This window comes from Narcine bancroftii, chromosome 11 (assembly GCF_036971445.1).
Source record: "Narcine bancroftii isolate sNarBan1 chromosome 11, sNarBan1.hap1, whole genome shotgun sequence".
NCBI lineage: Eukaryota > Metazoa > Chordata > Chondrichthyes > Torpediniformes > Narcinidae > Narcine > Narcine bancroftii.
In genome coordinates, this window is record NC_091479.1 from 34,901,934 (window position 1) to 34,921,425 (window position 19,492).

General features: G+C 48.7%; 1 long non-coding RNA gene across 2 annotated transcripts; it reads right to left on the reverse strand.

Annotated features, from left to right (window-relative positions):
• Window positions 1-11,023: 11,023 nt before the first annotated feature.
• On the reverse strand, window positions 11,024-13,207 carry LOC138745164 (uncharacterized). 2 transcript variants are annotated; one of them, XR_011346080.1, is made up of 3 exons: window positions 13,063-13,207; window positions 11,769-11,958; window positions 11,024-11,192 (listed from the first exon to the last, which is right to left on the reverse strand). It is a non-coding gene; the product is annotated as an uncharacterized lncRNA (long non-coding RNA). The 2 variants fall into 2 exon arrangements; XR_011346079.1 differs by having other exon boundaries at window positions 11,180-11,240.
• Window positions 13,208-19,492: the final 6,285 nt, after the last annotated feature.

Below are 19,492 nucleotides of genomic sequence, written 5' to 3' on the forward strand. Positions count from 1 at the left end.
TGCGGGTCGCCCGCTTTCCCTGGACCGCGCGGCTGAGGAAGGTCCCGGCGCTGCCGCCAACTTCTTCACTTTAGGCCCGTGGCGATGGACCCTGAGCAGACGAAGCCACCGCCAATGTCCCGCCTCCTCACAGCAAGAGCCAATCAGCTCGCGAAACAGCCCATCAATCCAACCAGACTTCAGCGTCCAATCCAATAGCGGCCTCACCGAATCAACCCATTGGCTCGCGCAACTGAAGCAACCAATCAGCGAGCTAGACAGAAAACAACGGCAGTGGAAGGAGCAGGAGACCTATCGGCCCTTCCACTTACAACTACCCCAACAACTCAATCAAATCCTTGGGAAACACAGGATCACTTTGTCTTGGCTCCAGGATTCCTCTGATCTCAAGAAATACATTGTACCCCAACTGCAAGGGAGACTATTTATTAACAAACTTTCCTTTATATTTATTACCGCTTCCAATTAAATGGAGGACACAAGTGGTTGTGTCAGCCAGCTGGACCGCCTCGGGGAACCTCATGGAGCAGGCAATCATGGTGAGAAGGTAACTCGTCCCGCGGGAGGCCGGTAGTGACCCCACAATCTCATTGTAGATGTGGCTGAACCTATGTGGTGCTGGCTCGAATGTCTGGCATGGTGCCTTCACGTATGTCTGCATTTTGGTCATCTGGCAGAGTGTGCAGGCCTTGGCCCACTGACAACCTGTTTCTGGAGGCTCAGCAAGACCAACCTATTGACCACCATTTTGACAGTACTGATGGCCGGGTGCGTCAGGTTGTGCACTTCATCATAAAACTGCCATCTCCATGCTGTCGGCACGATGAGGTGGGATTTGCCATTGGAATGTCACAGAGGAGCGTCTACTTACCAGGGTCGATGTTAACATCCTCCAGCCTGAGCCTGGACACTGCTGTCTTGCTTGCAAGAATCTCAGGGTCGTCCTGCTGTCCCCTGCCGAGGGCTAAGTAGTCTATTCACTGGGACAGGGCCTGGATAGACTTGATTGCGGGGATGGGGCAGTGCGTCACCCACGATGTGTTGAATGTCTGTAGTGAACTCAGACTCATATGAGAGGAGTCGCTGCTGCTTGGCCGACCACAGGTCCAACACTTTATGGAAGGCAAAAGTTAATGGCTTCTGGTCCATGAAGACACTGAATTGTCTACCTTCCAAAAATACCTTAAGTGCCTGACTGCCAGGTACAGCACCAATTGCTCTCAGTCAAAGACGCTGTATTTGAGTTCAGGTGGCCAGAGGTGTCTGCTAAAGAAGGACAGGGGCTGCCATTCCCCTTTGATGAATTGCTCCAGTGCACCCCCTACTGCTGTGCAGGAAGCATCTACTGTGAGAGTGGTGGGTGTCTCTGGCCTGGCGTGTACCAGAAGGGTTGTGTTGGCCAGTGCGTCCTTGGCCTTCTGGAACGCCTCCAAATTCTCATTGTCCCAGGTAATGTCTTTACCTTTCTCCGCATGATGTGGGCCACGCGGGGCGTGGCAAGATGGTGTAAGGATCAGACGTGTCTTCCAGTCCTCTCCTGTCTCTATCTTAATATTTTGTCTAGAAATGCCCGTTAAAATTCTTTAAAAGTTTAGATAACTTCAGTGCTGTTAATTTAACTTATGATGGTACAATTGGTGGAAAAGAGCAAAAAAAAACGACAACAGATTATCAAAAAACTACATTTTCCAAATGTTCAAGTTTTGGAGCCTAACTACAGGAAAGACATCGAGACTCAGCCTGAAATGGATCCCTGGAGAAAGGTACAGCTTTCGGATGTAGAGTTCAATATTACATCGGTAGAGCCCTTAAAAGAGGGCGCCAAACAGCCTTTAGAACAAAGAGTTACTCAGGTTCACACATGTGCAATAGCATCTGACGGCAATGTTATGAATGAACCACTTGTAGTAACATCAGTTGAAGTACCGGCTGGGGAAAGGCATTTGTCAACTGTAGCGGTGGCACTGCAAACTGCACCTTTTGAGATAAAAGAACCTATACAACTTGATGTACTGGGAGAAATTAATACATTATGGACTGGGGAAAACCCCGGCCAGCGTCCTCCAGTCATTGCTGGAGAGGCTGTGGCTGGGGTTTCCACACGCAGCTATACTACAAGGAAGGCAACCAGAATGAAGGAAGCAACAGAAGACCCTTTGGTTATGCCGAAGAAGCAGGAATCTGTTGGGCCAGAATCTCTTCCAATTGAAAAGATTCTTGTGAATCTTGAATCTAAATGATCTTATACAATGCAGGGATTATCCAAGATTATGACTGAACTAGGTACTATGTTTAATACTCAGTGGTGAAAATACATTCTCAACAGATGGCTGAGTTTGGAGCTTTTAAGCTTGAAGTGAGAGATAAATTTAATTCGTGTGAAGAAGATATAGACGAAATACGAGATCATGTTTCAGATGTGACCAAAATGGTCAAAGACTTACAAACTCAAAATAAAAATTTGGTGAAAAAGATTGATTATTTGGAAAACCAATCCAGACGGAACAATATAAAGATTATTGGTTTGCCGGAAGGAGTGGAGGGACCAGACCCAAGAAAATTTTTTACTGAATGGATTCCGCAGGTGCTGGGTAAAGAACATTTCCCGGAAGGTATAATACTGGGACGTGCTCACAGAGCCTTGCGTAGAAGACCTATTTCAGGTCAAAGTCAAGACCTGTTTTGGTTCGTTGCTTGAATTATTACGACAGAGAAATAATTTTACGAGTGGCTATTAGAAATGCACAACAGAGAAAATCACCCTTGATGATTCAAAATAATCGAGTTTTCTTCTATGCGGATTTGAGTCAAGAAGTTATGTTCCAATGACGGGAATTCAATTCTGCTAAAGAGTTGTTGTGGAAGAAAGGTTATAAGGCAACCTTTAGATATCCAGCTGTTTTGAAGGTTTTTCAAGATGGTTGCCAACCAAAGTTCTTTGATTCTCCAAAGGAAGCTATAGCATTTGCTCAAGAGCTGCCAATTACTCGGTTTCAACAGAGACGTAGTCCGCCGCGATCTCTAAGGAGACAAGAGATGGAAGAAAAGAGCCGTGCTCCAAGAAGGAATGGTTGTAATGGTGACTCGGCAGTTGGAGCTGATTAAAAGAAGAGTTGTTCTTTTTTTTTAATGTTTTTTTTTAAAAAAGGAATATTAAATAATGATGATGTTAGTTTAAGATGAAGTGAGGGTTGGGGGAGAGAACTGGATGGGCACTATTTCCTGAAAGTCATCTGCTACGTGTGAGTTATCTCACACCCATTTTTTTGGGAGTTACCGCATTGCGCGGTTTAGACGGGAGGGGGTATTTTTAACCTCCTACCTGTTTTTTTTTTTCTTTTTTTTGTATTATTAGATTAAAGAGTTAAGGGTTTTCTTTTGAGTTTATAAAAAAAAGCATAAGAAAGTATTTGATTGTTTAAAAAACTAAATATTCATGTGGTTTTTTTTGTATAGTTTATTCAGTAGATAAGGAATATTTGAAATTTAAATGTGAATGGGATGGATAAGTTTTTTTTAATATTTTTACTTTAACTTTAAGGTGAAAGGAGTGGTAATTCTGGTGTATATTATTTTGCTATTTTAGTTATAGAACGAAGGGAATAATGGTGAAAGTTATAAATTGAATTGTACAATTCTTAATGAGGCTTGAATTTTGTTTGTGGCTTATGCTCTATTTGTTGAAGATATAGATTTTGTTGTAGATGTGTTTTTATTATTTGGATATCTGAATTTTAACGTAATGATTGGGGATATTTAAATGTGGTATTGGAGCTTTTATTGGGTAATTATTCAAGGTTAAAAGGGAAAAATGGTGGAAGAGTACCAAATTTGAATTGTACAATGTTTAATGAGGATGGAATTTTGTTTTAAGATGGCAGTTTATGTGACTAATATGATGATAGATGTGAAGTTAGTTGATATTTGGTGAAGGTTTATCTCTATAGAGAAAGTTTTATTTTTCATCTTTTTTTTTCTCATGCTACAATTTTTTTAAAGAATTGATTATTGTTTAAGAATTTTTGATAGACAATATTACTAATTTTACTAATTTTTTATATTACGTTTGAGTTAATAATATGTTTCATCTTAACTCCATTAAATATATGCATTTAAGTTTGATTTAAATATGTTTTTTAAGTCTGATATCTTAGTATTAATTACTTTTCTTTTTGTTAGTATTTTAATCGGTTATGTTTTTTTTTTTGTAAGTGGGTTTTTTTCTCACATATATTATTAACTTTATTAATTCTTCACTCTTTATTTTGGGGGGAAGGGGGGGGTTGGACTAATTTAAGTTGTGTTTTTAATGTGTAATAATTATTGGGGAGGGTATAGTTTATTTAGATCACTCATACTGTATTGTAATTTTATTATTTTGTTCTTAATTTTTAAAATGTAATTCTATATGTTATTCATGTTATAAAACCTTAAATAAAGTTTAAAAACAAAAAAATGATGTCAGCCACTACCGGTATGAATTGGTGATAAAAATTAATCGTACCAGTGAATTCTTGCAGTCCCTTCATTATGTGGGGTTTGAGGAAGCACTTAACAAACTCTACCTTTTCAAGCAGGGTTTAGTTCCGTGCCTGTTGATTTGACCCCCAAGGAAGTCGAACGTTTCCAACCTGAACTAGCACTTAGCAAGGTTTATATAGTAAGTCCAAATTCCCGCAGCCAGGCGCACAGTCACATTAGACGGTCTCTGTTTAGCTTCATTGCCACCACTTTGACATCTTGTGGTTACTGCCACCCTCTGCTGTTGGAGAATATCCTCCTTGGTCTCAGCCCCTCAATGTAACTAAGAACCCCTAAAATGCCCCTAATGTTTTGGCCTTCATCACTACTCCTGGCAAGGCATTCTTGACACCCACAACTCTGGGTAAAAGAAAATACCCCTGATATCTCCCCTAAATCTTCCTCCCTTTGCTTTAGACAGATGTCTTCTAGTGTTTGCTTCTCCCATCTGGGTTTCAGGCAAACTGAAGGACATCTTTCACCGAGTTTCTGGTTTTCCAGCATTTCTGGATGTCTGTCTCTGGATGCTCTGCTCCGTGGACCACCCCACAGTATCCCATCAAGTCCTGGAGTCTCTGTGTCAGCAATGCTCTGCTGACCACTGCCTGACAGACTTGTGGTCAAAAGTGTTTGTCTATGAAACCGTTCCCAGGAAGGTAAAGGGGCAAAGTCCTGCTGACTGGAACATTGTGCAGCACCAGGGCCAGGCCAATCTTTTGCAACACCTGAGCCAGGTAGAACCTCAGCACATAGCAGCATTTGATGCCCTTGAACTTTGGTTGCAAGCACAGCCACACACAATTATGGCCATGCTGGTTACACCCTTGTCCCCATTGATTGACGATGTACACGGTCCTTCTCCAGACTCTATCCATTTTGGACCCCCACATGAATAGGAAATTTGTTTTGGGAATTGACAGGGTGGTGGTGTGGGGATGGGCCAAACCTGGCCCACGTGCAGCAGGACCGAAAGTTCCTTGCACATTGCACCTGATAATCAGGTTTTACCCGAATGACAGAGATGGGTATCTGTGTGGTTCTCCCTGTCTCCTGGACCTGGGGGTCTTTGTACTGCTCCCCATCTCCTTAAGTTGGTGCTTTGTTCTCCACCACCCCCACAAGAAATCCAAGACCCCTGGATGGAGGGCAGAGGCGCAGAGAGATCAGTGAGAACACGGGTAGTTTCAACAGGGTGGGGTCCATCCAGGCGCCTGATTACAGGAGGAACCAAGTGGGAAGGAGGATGCAGGGCATTCGATAGCAGGACATTGCGAGAGAGTGGATTCCTCGAACTCTTGAGGGGAGAAGGAGCTGGTCGATCCATCGGTTTAGGTGGGGCAGGGTATAGACATGGCAGCTGACTGGATTTGTCAGCGGGTTACTGAGACCTGGGAAAGGAGGGGAAGGAGGATGCAGTAGTGTTCTGAGAGTGCTGAGGGAGAGGCAACATGGGTGCCACCTCAAGGCAACGGTCCCCTGATTGTTTGCAGGGATGGGCTCTGTAAATAGACTCATAGATATCCAGCACAGAGCATCTTTGTCGCCCTGCCATCAGGAAGGAGATATGGAGGAATAAAAGCAGAGCAGCCAGGGAGGGAAATAGCTTCTTCCCACAGGCCGTGCGATTGACAAGGCAACATGAGCTGGATGGGAGCTAAGAATGAAAAGGGTGAGAGGAATATGGACTGATTACAACAGCTCAGCTAGCAGGAGAGAGGGGCTGAAGGGCCTGTTTCTGTTTTGTCTATCTGGACCAGCCTTTTGAGTTCAAGCTTTAAAAAACCTAATCATTTTTAAATTTAATATCAACGGTACAGAATGAATCAAGAGACAAGATGTCTGTCCAGCAGCAAGCGTCGAAGGCACTTCCTGAAACGGAGGCTCTGAAACCACAGGGAGGTTCTGGATGGAAAGAGGCCCAGCTTCTTCTGGAAGGAGGAGAGGAGAGGCAGGGGAAATGTGGGGGAAGGGAAGGGGAGGGGAGGGGCGGGGCTAGGGATGCCGTCCACCGTTCACCTCCCCTTTCCTCTACCCCGTTCCCCTCCCCTTTCCACTGCCCGTTCCCCTCCCACATCCCCTCCCCCCTTCCCTTCCCCAGTTCCCGTCCCCCGCTCGCCTCCCCCATTCCCCTCCCCCTTCCCTTCCTCCTACTCCTAACCCTAACCCCTAACAAAATCCTAAACCTAACCTTAACACTACCGATACCCCCTACCACCACTCCACATCCCCTAACTCTACCCCCACCCCGTCCACTAACCCTAACTTTATCCCTACGCCTATGCCGCCCCCTGACCCCAACCCTAATGCTACCCACCATCCTCTAACCCCAAACCTCACTCCTCCTCTACCCCCTGCTCCTACTCCCTTCCCCTATACCTAACACAAGCCCACTTCCCTGAACTATAAACCTAACCATAAACCAAGAATTAGCCCTACCCCATGTCTCCTAACACTAACCCTAACTCTACCCAACTTCCCCAACCCTAAAGTAAACCCTACCCCTATCCCTTACAACCTACCCCCTTCCCCTAACCATACCTCCTACCCCTTCCCCATACCCGCACCCCCTACAACTACCCCCTTCCCCTAACCCTACCTACTACCCCTTCCCCATACCCGCACCCCCTACCACTACCCCTACCCTATCCCTTACAACCTACCCACTTCCCCTAACCCTACCTCCTACCCCTTCCCCATCCCCGCACTCCCTACCACTACCCCCTACCCTACCCCTTACCACAACCCCTACCCTTACCCCCTTCCACTACCCCCTTTCTCCTACCCCCTTCCCCTCCCCCTCCTTCCCCTAGGTTAGGGGTAGGAAGGGGAAAGGGAAGGGGGAGGGGAAGGGGAGGAGGAGAAGGGGAGGGGAAGGGGGAGGGTTAGGGCAGGGGATGGGGGAGGGGAAGGGGAGGGGGAAAGGGGAAGGGAAGGGCGGAGGGGAAGGGGGAGGTGAAGAGTGGAGGGCTGGGGTTAGGGCATAGGTGTGAGGGCAGGGGAAGGGGAAGGTGAGCGGGAGGGGGTTGGGATGGAGGAGGGGTAGAGGAGAAGAGGGGAAGTGGGTGAAGGGACATGGAAGAGGCAGGGAATGGGGTTGGCAGGGCCAGAGGGAGAAGGGGAGGGGTTCAGGCCATCATGATGTTGTCCGTCCTCTGTTCAGCTGGGATGCGAGGTTCTTCTGGACTCGTGTCTTGTCTCTAAGATCGCTCCTTCTCCTGGGAAGAGAAATACGAGTGATAGAGATACTATCTCTGAGGCCTGATCACAATGACTTTGGAGGGTCCCAACTCTTCCCCCATAATCCCCCCTACCCCTGAACACTGGAACCTTTCCCCTTCCTCTGCTTTACCTGAGAAAGTGTGTTTTGGCGAAAACCACGATCTCTCTCTTCAGAGCTCAGAGCAACATGTGTCCATCAGGCAACACCCTGGTTCTCCACGATATGGCAGCAAGTTGCTAGACAATCATGGATGGATCAGTCGAGACCGTTCAGCTGATCCAGCTGAACCTACCCCACAACAATGTTACCCTCCCCTCCCTCACACCAGTACCCTCCATTTTTCTTTAATTCCTGTCCATATTAAAATCCTTTTCATGCCTTTTTTGGACCAGCCTCCGCTAGTACCCCGACAATGCATTCCAGCCACCCACTACATTCTGTGTGAATAAAATGTACCCCTCACGTCTTGCATAAATTTTCCTCAGCTAACCTTATTTAGACGTCCTCTGGTATTCTCGACCCAGGAATGCACACAATATTCCATGTGTGGTCTGACGAGAATTTTATACATCTGCAACGATACCTCTCGGTTTTTGAACTCAATCCCCTGACTCCTGAAGGCCAGCACACAATACACAATCTTAAACTCCCTCTCAATTTGCACAGCAACCTTGAGTGATATATGGAGCAGGATCTAAATATTTCTCTGTCCTGCACACTGTTCATAATCCTGCCATTAACCAAGTGCTCTGCCCACACATTCTTGTAATCCGCATTCAATAAAGATATTGGTCTATATGAAGCTACTTTTAATGGGTCTCCAACCTTCTTTGGAATAACTGTTATTCGTGCCCTTGAAAATTACTCTGGAAATAAACCTGGACCAGTTGCTTATTTAAGTACATCTGATTTACAGGATTGAACTCCATCTGTCACTTCTCTGCAAAATGGATGACCTATGACAACCTTCTACACTGTCTACAACATCTCTACCTCTGTGTCATCCCCTGACGTACCCACCCTTCCACTCCCATCATCATTCATAAAAATCACAAAGAGCAGGGGTCCCAGAGCAGATCCCTTTGGAGCGCCACTAGTCATTGTTCCATCTACTACTACCCTCTGTTTTCTGCAGACAAGCCAATTCTGAATCCACACAGCCAAGGCTCCATGGTTCCCATGCCTCCGGACATTCTGAATGAGGTCACCGTGGGGACCTTGTCAAGCACCTTACTAAAATCCTCGTGCAGCACAACAGACCTTGACCTTCATCTATTTCCTTTGACACCTCCTCGAAAAACTCAATTTGACTCGTGAAGCAGGACCTGCTCCTCACAAAACTATCCATGAGTTTGCCCACCATGTTTGGGCATTGCCCTCGGCCCCAGAATCTGCAGACTTCCTGGCCAGTTCCTCCCTTACCCCTTCCCAGAACTTCCGCATCCATTAGAACATCAAGCATTGCTGCCCAGTACAGGCCCTTTGGCCCATAAAGGCTGTACTGACCTTTGTAAATGTTCTCCACAACCTTTACCTGTACCACACCCATAGGAACATAGGAAGTGGGAACAGGAGTAGGACAAAAATGGCCTATCGAGCCTGCTCTGCCATTCAATATGATCAAGGCTGATCTAATTTATGACCTAACTCGACCTACCCTGCCTTCTCGCCATATCCCCAAATTCCTCTATCATGTAAAAATTCTGTTCCCTCACATCCACATGCTCGTCTTAGAGACTTTTATATGTACCTATTCTACCAACCGCTATCACTTTCACCGGTGACGCATTCAAAGCTCTCACAACTCTCTACATAAAAAAAAGTCTCCCCTCACCTGAAGCGGATGCTCTCTGAGATTTGCACCTGACACTTTAGGAAAGGTTTCTGGCTGTTCATTCCATCTAAGCCCCCCACAATCTTATTTAGAAAAAGTTATTAAGCTGTGGAAGGGGCAAGTTGGGAGAGGGAGGAGGGGAGAGAGCTGGTGGGGGAGGGGTGAGAGCTGGTGGGGAGGGGACAAGGCCGTGTTGGGGAGAGGGATCAGGACCGCGTTGAGGTGGTGAACGGACAGACATGGGTGGATCTACCTGCCGAAATAAAGGAGCAATAAGAAGGCCATCTCGGGATCTACCAGCATCTTCTGGGGCTTGATGTCTCAATGGAAAACCCCCTGAGGATGGAAGTAGGCCATGCTCTGCTACAGCTGGTACATGACTCATGAAGCAGGACCTGCTCCTCACAAAACTGGCAACACAACGATATAACATGACCCACTCTGCCTCCACACTTGCCGGGTCTATATCCTGAGGGTAAGGGGAGGTGGGTGAAGGGCCCCTCCCTGCCAATCAACATCCATCCTCATCATCCTCTCCACCCCTCTCCCCTCACTACCCTTTCTCTCCTCACCAATACCCATTGAGACCCTCATGCACCCTTCATCGATATCCAGTCCCCAGCGAGACTCAGCCAGTAAACTCCTTCATATCCTCCAACCCCACCATCCAAGCTTGCCCCAGTGGACAACTTGACCACCCAGATCCACAACCACCTTGATGTAGATCATGGGAATGGGCTGCTTGGCCTTGTTGAAGTGCTGGGCCATGCAGTGAACCGCCTCGGGAACATAGTCCAGACCCAGATTCAAATAAACCTCCTCTTTCTCTTGGACACAATACAAATATGTAAGCTGGATTTACCCTCCAACACCAAGTGCCTCTCCCAACTGGAGTGCCAGCCCCTCCTGCTCTCTGTAGGCCTGATGCCCCCACTGCTCAACACAACATTGCATGAATCCAAGGGCTCAGCGAGCAGAGCGTCAACAGGCCGTAGTGGACCCGTCCGCTGCCCCATCATTCGGCTTCTGGTGAGAATGCACAAAATGTGCAGCTCTGACCGCCCTCCCTCGTGAGGCAAGGATTCACCGGGAGAGAAAAACCATTGACGTTTCGAGATGAGAAATGTTTGCAGCCAGGTGTTGGCTGGGGTCGAACATGTGGAGGCTGAGTTGTTGGGACGATTCAGAGCAGGCGTTGATTTGGAAGGGCACCAAAAGGTTCTGGGGAAGTGAGTTATGTGGGAAAATACATTCGTGAAATGAATTGGGGAAACAGACTGGAGGGGCTGAGTGGCCGAATTTGGCGACCTTGTCTTGTGGTCTTGGCTGCTGCTGTCTGGAGTTGAAATGGCAAGAGGTCATGAGTTAATGGGTGAAGAGCAGGGCAGCCAGCGTCAAGGAGTCGGCACTGGTCAGAGGGGCAGGATGGAGGCAACAGAGAGACTGCAGCGAGACAGATCGATTGAAGGAATGGGGAAGGTAGCAGCAAATGATATGCATCAGAGTGAGGGTGGGGTGGTTGCAGGTGGATCTTACCTTGACTACAGAGGAGTAGAAGTTGAGAAGAGGGACGATGATGGTGTGATCCAACTTTCGCACGATCTGCAGTTTGCGGTTCTATGGCGAGAGAGGAACATCAGCAAGGCTGGGCGATGGGTCGGCGACCTGAGGGGCGACTTGTCCAAGTTGAGGGGGGAGGCGGGGAGGAGATTCGTCAAGAGGTCAGAGGTGGGGAACTCCAAGGGAGGCCGAAGTGGGGGACTTTTCGAGAGTCAGTTGGGGGGACTTTTCGTGTCGCTGGAGTGGGGACTCGTCAGGGGGTTCATTGAAGTATCATTTCAGTTTTTATGATTGTTTTCCCAGCTTCTACTAAACAATTAATTTGCAGAAAATCTCTGATATTTGCCAGGTGTGTGTGTGTGTGTGTGTGTGTGTGTGTGTGTGTGTGGGGTTGTGTGTGGGGAGGGGGGGTGCTGTTGTGGGTTTGTGTGACTTTCTCTGTTTCCAAACCCCATGGCCTCTGTCAGATGCTCCTCTTTCCACCCACCCTTCAAAAATGTGTTTGGGGTGTTTGTCAATTGGGTGTAATGGTGTGAAACGGGCTCATGTGTCGCAAGGGCCTGTGAACGTGCTGTAGGCCTAAAGTTAAATATCAGGGTGTTCCATTTCCACACAACTGCTCCTCCCCCTCACCTTGAATCTCTTGTCCTGCAAGATCTTCTTGATGGCAATCAGCTCTCCGGAGTCCACCAGCCTTGCCTGGTACACCACACTGAAAGATCCATTGTCGATGATGTTATCATCTGTGCAGGACACCACCTTGGGGACGTTGGGTCCATGACCCGGTGTGGCCACCTCTGTTGTGACCTTATTGCCATGTCCTCTGGGGAAGAAGCAGCAGCATTTACACACCCAGAGGGTACACAACAGGTCATTTATCCCAACCCAGCCTTGCTGTCCAAGTTAGTCTCTACCCCTCCCTCTAGCTCCCTTCCAACGTTCTCCTAAATGTCAGAATTGATCTTTTGTTGGTTCGTTCCAGCCTTTCAGTAGAAATATTGCCACCCCAGGTCCCTCTTTGATCACTCTCCTCAGACTGAGGCCAGTTCTGCAGCTGTTCACTTTGTTTACAACCCTCCCTCCATGGGAGCACGTCCCTGGGAGATGAAGCACTCTGAACCCCACCACGGGTTTAGCAGAAGCCCTCCACATTCCCAGAAGCTCAGCAACACCGTGATCTTCCATGATGCAAGCGAGACCTCGTCGCCTGAGGGAGCAGGTGGTGCGGAGAGAGCCCCACTCTTCACCGCTCAACTCTGTTGGGTCCGCCGCAGCAGAAACACTTTCTAGCACCTTGATCCAGGTCCACTGGGGGAAAGAATCCTATCCCGGTTGGGGGGGTGTGGGGGTGTATGCAAGGGTGGAAGGGATCTTGTAACCCGGGGGGGGCGGGGGGGGTGGGTGGAGGAGCGGTCCTGTCTCTCAGTGGACAGATCCCATTCCAGGTGGAGGGGGAGCTCTGTCCCATTTCTGTTGAAAGGTCTACTTTCCATCCCCCTCGCAACTTCTCTTCTCCCTCAGACACATCACACTCTCCCCTGCCCCGATTCCTCTACCACACTCTCATCCACCACCCAACACCACCCCCATGGTTTCCCCAGTGCCTTCCGTCCCCTCGCACCCCATCCCCCCAGCTCAACCCTATGTCCCCTACCTCTGATCCAATCTCCCTTGACATTAGCCTGTGGTGCAACCCCATTCCTTGGTTCTCCCCTCCACTCCTACAGACCCCATCCCTGTATTCCCTCACATGCCATTGTTCTCCCCTCCCCAGTCCCCTCCAGCTGCCTCATAAAGTGCCCTGCACTCAGGATGGGGAGAGGGGATTAAATGCAGCCTCCATTCTCTCCGCCCACACTGGGTGAAGGATGGTGCCAGAGGAGGCTCTGTCCCAGTCGGGGAGCCTGTAACAGGCTCTTTATCTCACCCATGGGTGCAGGGTGCATTTAAACACAACCCTGTTGATCAGAGGGTCCCTGGGATGAGACTGCGTCCTACTCCGACATGGGGGCCAGAATCCCCTTCCAGGAGAGGCATCTTTCTCTTGTTGCTGTGCCATGACACGACTCAGCTATGGTTGCCCCATGCAGTGACATCATCGCCCCCTCTGTGTCATCATCTCCCCCCTCTGTGACACCTCCCCTCTCTGTGACACCACTAGTGTAATGGGCAGGGACATCAAACCATTTAAATCCTCCTCAATTTCCCCAAGCAAGGGGAGAATAATTCAGCTGGTCTAAATTACTCGTTGTTATCTATTCTAACTCCTAGACATTTGATTCCATTTTGCCGCCACATTTCTTGACTATTTTCTTGACGTTGGCTCTAATCCCCCTTCCTAAGTGACATGATTTTGCACATATCCCAAAAGAACTTATACCCAGAGATCTCCCCATAGTCCTCCAGGGTGGAGCACAACTTGGGCAATGAGTGTGTCGGGTCTGTCAGATATATCAGAACAACTTCTGCAAATAAATTGATTTCATGCTCTTCCTGGCCTGTTCTGAAACCTTTAATGCCTGAATCCTGGCAAATGGCCTCAGCTAATCGCTCCATGGCCAGTACAAACTCACTCACTGGGGGAGTGGGGGGGAGTCAGACCTTGATTGGCATGGCTGTTGGCTTCCTCTGTCCCTCTCATCTCGACATCAGTGGCTCAGGTTGGGGGAGTCTGTACTGCCTCCTGCAGTGCACAGCAGCGCTGCTGGACCACCTTTATCTCCTTATTTTCCTGGGCCCTCTCCAAATCTTTCCTTTCTATGATCTCACATTGGTTTCTCAGGAGAAACACTGGCAGCCAAAAGGCACCCTCTGATTCCCCTTAGATTTTGGGAACCCCGACTTCTTGAAGTGGGACAACACGTGGTGACCTATTTTCTCAAGATGTGGATCCAGGAGCTTGGACCAGTCTACCAGTTTGCCGTGGTCCGCCAGCATGCTTGCCAAGCTCCCGAACCCTACACTCTCGTCAGTCCACCCGCAGATCTTGTTCTCCCTGCCTGCACTAGATTTCCTGCCCCGATTCCAAAGCATCTCCACTGCAGCTGTGTTCAGTCGGAACTCGAAGGACCCTGCTCACTGCACCAATTATTATGTGTGTGAAACTGATTCGAGGGGTCCCAAGGGTGGCGAATTTGAACACAGTTGTCTTTTATTGACACATGTAGTGAAGTCGCACGAGGAGTAAAAGACACACACAGACACAAACTCGCCGGATTAATCGATACACTTGCAACCACTCATGGATAGAAAACTTGACAATCAACTTGTCACGTACGATACCTTGAACAGGTCATTCATTCACTCATTGATCTTGGATGCCTGTGGGTGGTAGGGGATATGCAGGTGGCCCCAAATACTTGGCATCACCACCCATTGCTGGTCAGACGTTACCCGATAGGGTATTCCACATATCGAGCACGCTTAAATGGTGCTTGGTCGGCCCACTGGCAGGACATCCGAGTATGTGCTGACCATCGTGAGAACATATCACTTTTTATTTTGGCAGGGGAGAGGCCTGATATGGTCAATTTATCAGACTTGGTCAGCTCCCGAACCCCAGCGAATGTGGCTCTTGGTTTTAATTGCTGACAAATAGGGCATTTGGCCATCACAGTTCTTGCAACATCATGAGACCCCCAGATCCTCTGTCCATCATAGTGCCCCCATATGCCCACATTTATGATGCACCAATGCTGCCAAGGCTCCAGGGTCTCTCTGCTTGGGGAAAAAAGTGGCAGAGCATATTTGATCAGCTCAGTCCACAGTGGCATTGCGTCAGCTTCAGCGGTTTTCCTGGAGGTGTGTCCATCCACGTGGTGGACCCTGACTATTCTTTTGTTGTTCCACCTCTCAGAAGATCTGCCAGTGCTGTTGTCCTCAGAGCAGGCAGCCATGGATCTGCCTCCCTGTCTCCTGACGCCGACCCATCCACACTGACGTGCTGTTTGGCACAGCCCAGAAATCCTGTTGCACTGATCGGAAAAGAGGCTCCTGGGCCCGCCTGGTTGTCCCTTTTCGGATCAGTGCCACAGCTGCCAGCTTGGACAGTTGGCTCTCCCCTCCTCCTCACCCTCTTGTGTCAGTACTTTATCTGTGGTGGGCTGGAGCGCTCCAACTTTACACCGTTGTTTTTTGCACATCCACCAGCCGGAGCCGTCAGTAAACCAAGCTTTTTCCTGCTGTCCAGCATCGAGGGTGTTGAACGGTTTGCCCCAGGCCATGGTGCCAAGCTCTTCTCGGGGTCATTCAAGTGGGAGGCTGTCACTTTCGGACAGGACATGATCTGTTCTTGCAAGTGGCTCAGCCCTTCGGGCCCGGCCTCTGTGCGGTCTGCCATGTACCACTTCTTCGGTCCGCTGTGAGTGGCATCCGCAGATTGAACCCATCACATGTTGGGAGGTGTGGCTGGAGTGTGACTGTCTCTGCTGCCATCTGGTTCTCTGTGGTAAGCAGGCGACCATCTGACACTCAGATGGGGAGTCGCGGGAGGCAGCTACCAGGAGGGAATTGAACCAGAATCTGTGTGGGACTCGGCGACCTTGCCTCTTTTGCTCGAGGCTCCACTAGACCATTGTCTTCATTGCAGAGACAAGTCATTCAAAGGGTCTTCCAGTTTTGAGGGGTTGTGGGGTGCTTGTGGTCAGTGGCAGTGGTGTTCAACAGCGTGTTTTACCATTTAAGAAGCCATTTGTTGTTCAGGTCATCAATGAAGCGGAGAGTTTTTTTTTTCTGGGCAACATTGTACAGTAGATGGAGGGACAGGGTGAGATGGGGAATATGTTGGCACCAGTAACCCAAAACACACACAAAACTTTGTGCCTCAACTTGTTGGTGGGCACCGCAATGAGGATTTTGCTTTGAGCAACCATTGATATTTTTCTGCTGCCTGGATGCTCAGGAAAAAGACTGTTGGACTAGGACCCTGGACCTTTTCCAGGTGGTGCCTCCCTGGTGCCAGTGTCTGGGGTGTTGCTGCTGGTGTCCAAGACATCCTAAAATGGGACAGAGGTTGTGGCACATGGAGATACCAATGACATAGGGAGGAAGAGGGAAGAGTTCCTGAAAAGTGGGTCCAGGGCATTTGGTGAGAGCTGAAAAGAAATAGCTTGAAGGGACTCATGTTGGGATGACTGCCTGGGCCATGCGACAGTGAGAGCAGGAACAGAATGAGGTGGAGGATAAAGGCGTGGCCTGAAGGTGCGGGTGAAGAGCTCCTTGAGGGCATCCTATTTGCCTTGCTCGGGAGGCTGATGTCAGAAGTCGATGAGCCTTGCTGCCATGTCCTGATGAGCAAGAACATCATGGAGGAGTAATGGATGTCATCAGCGGTGATCTCTTGGAGGTGGAACTGGTCCTTGGCCTGTTTGAACCCCACGTGTGGCTGCGACATCCAGAACATTGACAGCTTCAACCAAACCATCTGAAGAGCCGCCTGTACCGTGGTCTTCACGTCCAACTGAAGGGCTGGGTCCTGCTGAGGTCACCACTGTAGCAGACACTTCTGTTGAAGAGAGAAGTGGGAGGGGGTAGCATATTGTGGATGGGGGTGGGGGGTGGTTTCTTTATTCTTTCTTTTATAGATGCCACACATTAGATGAGCATTATTATTAATTGTGTGAATTTGTTGTGGTTTTAAGTTTATAAATATTTTTTAAAAATGATTGGCAGGACCACGAGTGGCAGATAGGATCATGGGGACTCTCTCCCCCCAACCCACCCACCCCAAATATCAATGGGATAAACCGGGTTCATTGTCAACGTCGTCGAGGATCCCTTCCACCTGCCCACAGCATTTGGCAGCTCTTCTCATCAGGAAAGAGGTCGAGGAATATCGGAGCCAGTAGCACCAGGCCCCGAAACAGATTCTTCCTGCGAGCAGTGAGAATGGAGAATGATGGATGACCGGCTCAGACAAAGACTCCAAGACTCTGCTATTGATTCAACAGAATTTATTTCTTTTTTGGGAGGGACTGCACGTGTATCATTTGTCTCTCTGTGCGTAGGTCCGGTTGTGTGTTTGCAGAGGTTTCCACCATGAACACAGTTTCCTCGGGTTCAATTTGAACGGGTACAGAGGAGCTTTCCTGGATTGGAGAATGTATCTCATGAAACAAAGTTGACTGAGTTCGGGCTTTTCTCTTTTTCACCCCAAAATTAACTTTATTCTAAAATTATTGACCAAGAGGACAACTGTTCCATGTCTTTTCTCATCCTCGTGTTGCATGCCTGTATTCCCTTCACTGCACATGTTCTCTGTTTAACATCATTCCACCCCTTTGACACCTTGTGGTTACTCCCTGCACTCTGTGGTTGAAGGGGTTCCCTTTAGTCTCCGCCCCTCAAGACCCGGAGGATTAGAGTCCTTCCCCACAGCGCCCTCGTGTTGGCTGCGCCAAGCCTCAGTGCATCTCTCAGCAACCTGGAATAGGCCGGTGGGCAGCGTTCCCTCACCCACATCTCCATGTGCTAAAAGACCAGCAGGTTAACGTCGAACAGTTATGCCCTTCGGACCTCGATGTTGCGCTGACCTATCAATTCCAAGCAAAATAAAAACTAGACCCTTCCTCCTTTATAACCCTCCATTCTTGCAATGGAGGGGGTGCAGAGACAATTCACCAGGCTGATACCTGGAATGGCAGGAATGACTTATGAGGAAAGATTGCGCAAATTGGGATTATACTCCCTGGAGTTTAGAAGATTGAGAGGGGATCTCATAGAGACATATAAAATTCTGGCAGTACTGGACAGAATGGATGCAGATGGGATGTTTCCAAGGATGGGAAAATCCAGAACCCGGGGCCATGGTTTGAGGATAATAGGCAAACCATTTAGGATGGAGATGAGGAGGAATTTCTTTACCCAGAGAGTGGTGAATCTGTAGAATTCATTGCCACAGAGGGCAGTAGAGGCAGGTTCATTAAATATGTTTAAGAGGGAATTAGATATATTTCTTCAGTATAAGGGTATTAAAGGTTACGGAGAGAAGGTGGGGATGGGGTACTGAAATTTAAGATCAGCCATGATCTCGTTGAATGGCGGAGCAGGCTCGAAGGGTCGAATGACCTACTCCAGCTCCTATCTTCTATGTTTCCTTCATTCATGTGTCCAAGAAGCCCTTAAATGCCCTAATATTTCAGCCTTCATCACCACTCCTGGCAAGTCATTCCTGGCACCCACAACTCTGTGTAAAAACAAGTACCCCTGATATTGCCCCTAAACCTTCCTCCCTTTGCTTTGGGCTTCTAGTGTTTGCTTCTCTTATCTGGGTTTCAGGCAGACCAAAGGGCATCTTTCACTGAGATTCTGGTCTTCCAGCAGTTCTGCATGTCTGTCTCTGGATGCTCCGCTCAGGGGACCACCCCGCAGTATCTCATCAAGTCCTAGTCTCTGTGTCAGCAGGAATTCCTTGCTGATCACTGCCTGATGGCCCTGTGGTCAATAGTGTTTGTCTATGCAACCATTCCCATGAAGGTGATGGGGCAAAGTCCTGCTGACTAGGACATTGTGTGGCATCAGGGCCAGACCAATCTTTCACAACACCTGAGCCAGGTAGAACCTCAGCACATAGCAGCTTTTGGTGCCCTTGCACTTTGTTTCCAAGCACAGCCATACACAATAGCCATGCTGGTTAGGGTTATTCCCCCATTGATTGACGATGTACATGGTCCTCCAGACTCTATCCATTTTGGACCCCTACATGAATAGGAAATGTGTTTTGGGAATTGACAGGGTGGAGGTGTGGGGCTGGGCCACACCTGCCTCACGTGCAGCAGTACCAAGAGCTCCTTGCACCTGATGACCGGGTTCTACCAGTTTGACAGAGTTGGGCATCTCTGTGGTTCTCCCTGTCTCCTGGAACTGGGGGTCTCCTTACAGCTCCCCATCTCCTTGAGTTGGTACTTTGTTCTCCACCATCACCACAAGACAACCAAGACCCCTGGATGGAGGGCAGAGGCGCAGAGAGATCAGTGAGAATACGGGTAGTTTCAACAGGGTGGGGTCCATCCTGATGCCTGATAACAGGAGGAAACCAATGGGGAAGGAGGATGCAGGGCATTCGATAGCAGGTGGGGCAGGGTGTAGACATTGCAGCTGACTGGAATTGTCAGGGGGATATTGAGACCTGGGAGAGGAGGGGAAGGAGGGTGCAATTGTGTTCTGACGAGAGAGTGCTGAGGGAGAGGCAACATGGGTGGAACCTCAAGGCAAGGGACCCCTGAATTTTTTGCAGGGATGGGCTCTGTAAATAGACTCCCAGATATCCAGCAAAGAGCATCTTTGTCCCCCTGCCATCAGGAAGGAGATATGGAGGAATAAAAGTAGAGAAGCCAGGGAGGGAAATAGCTTCTTCCCAC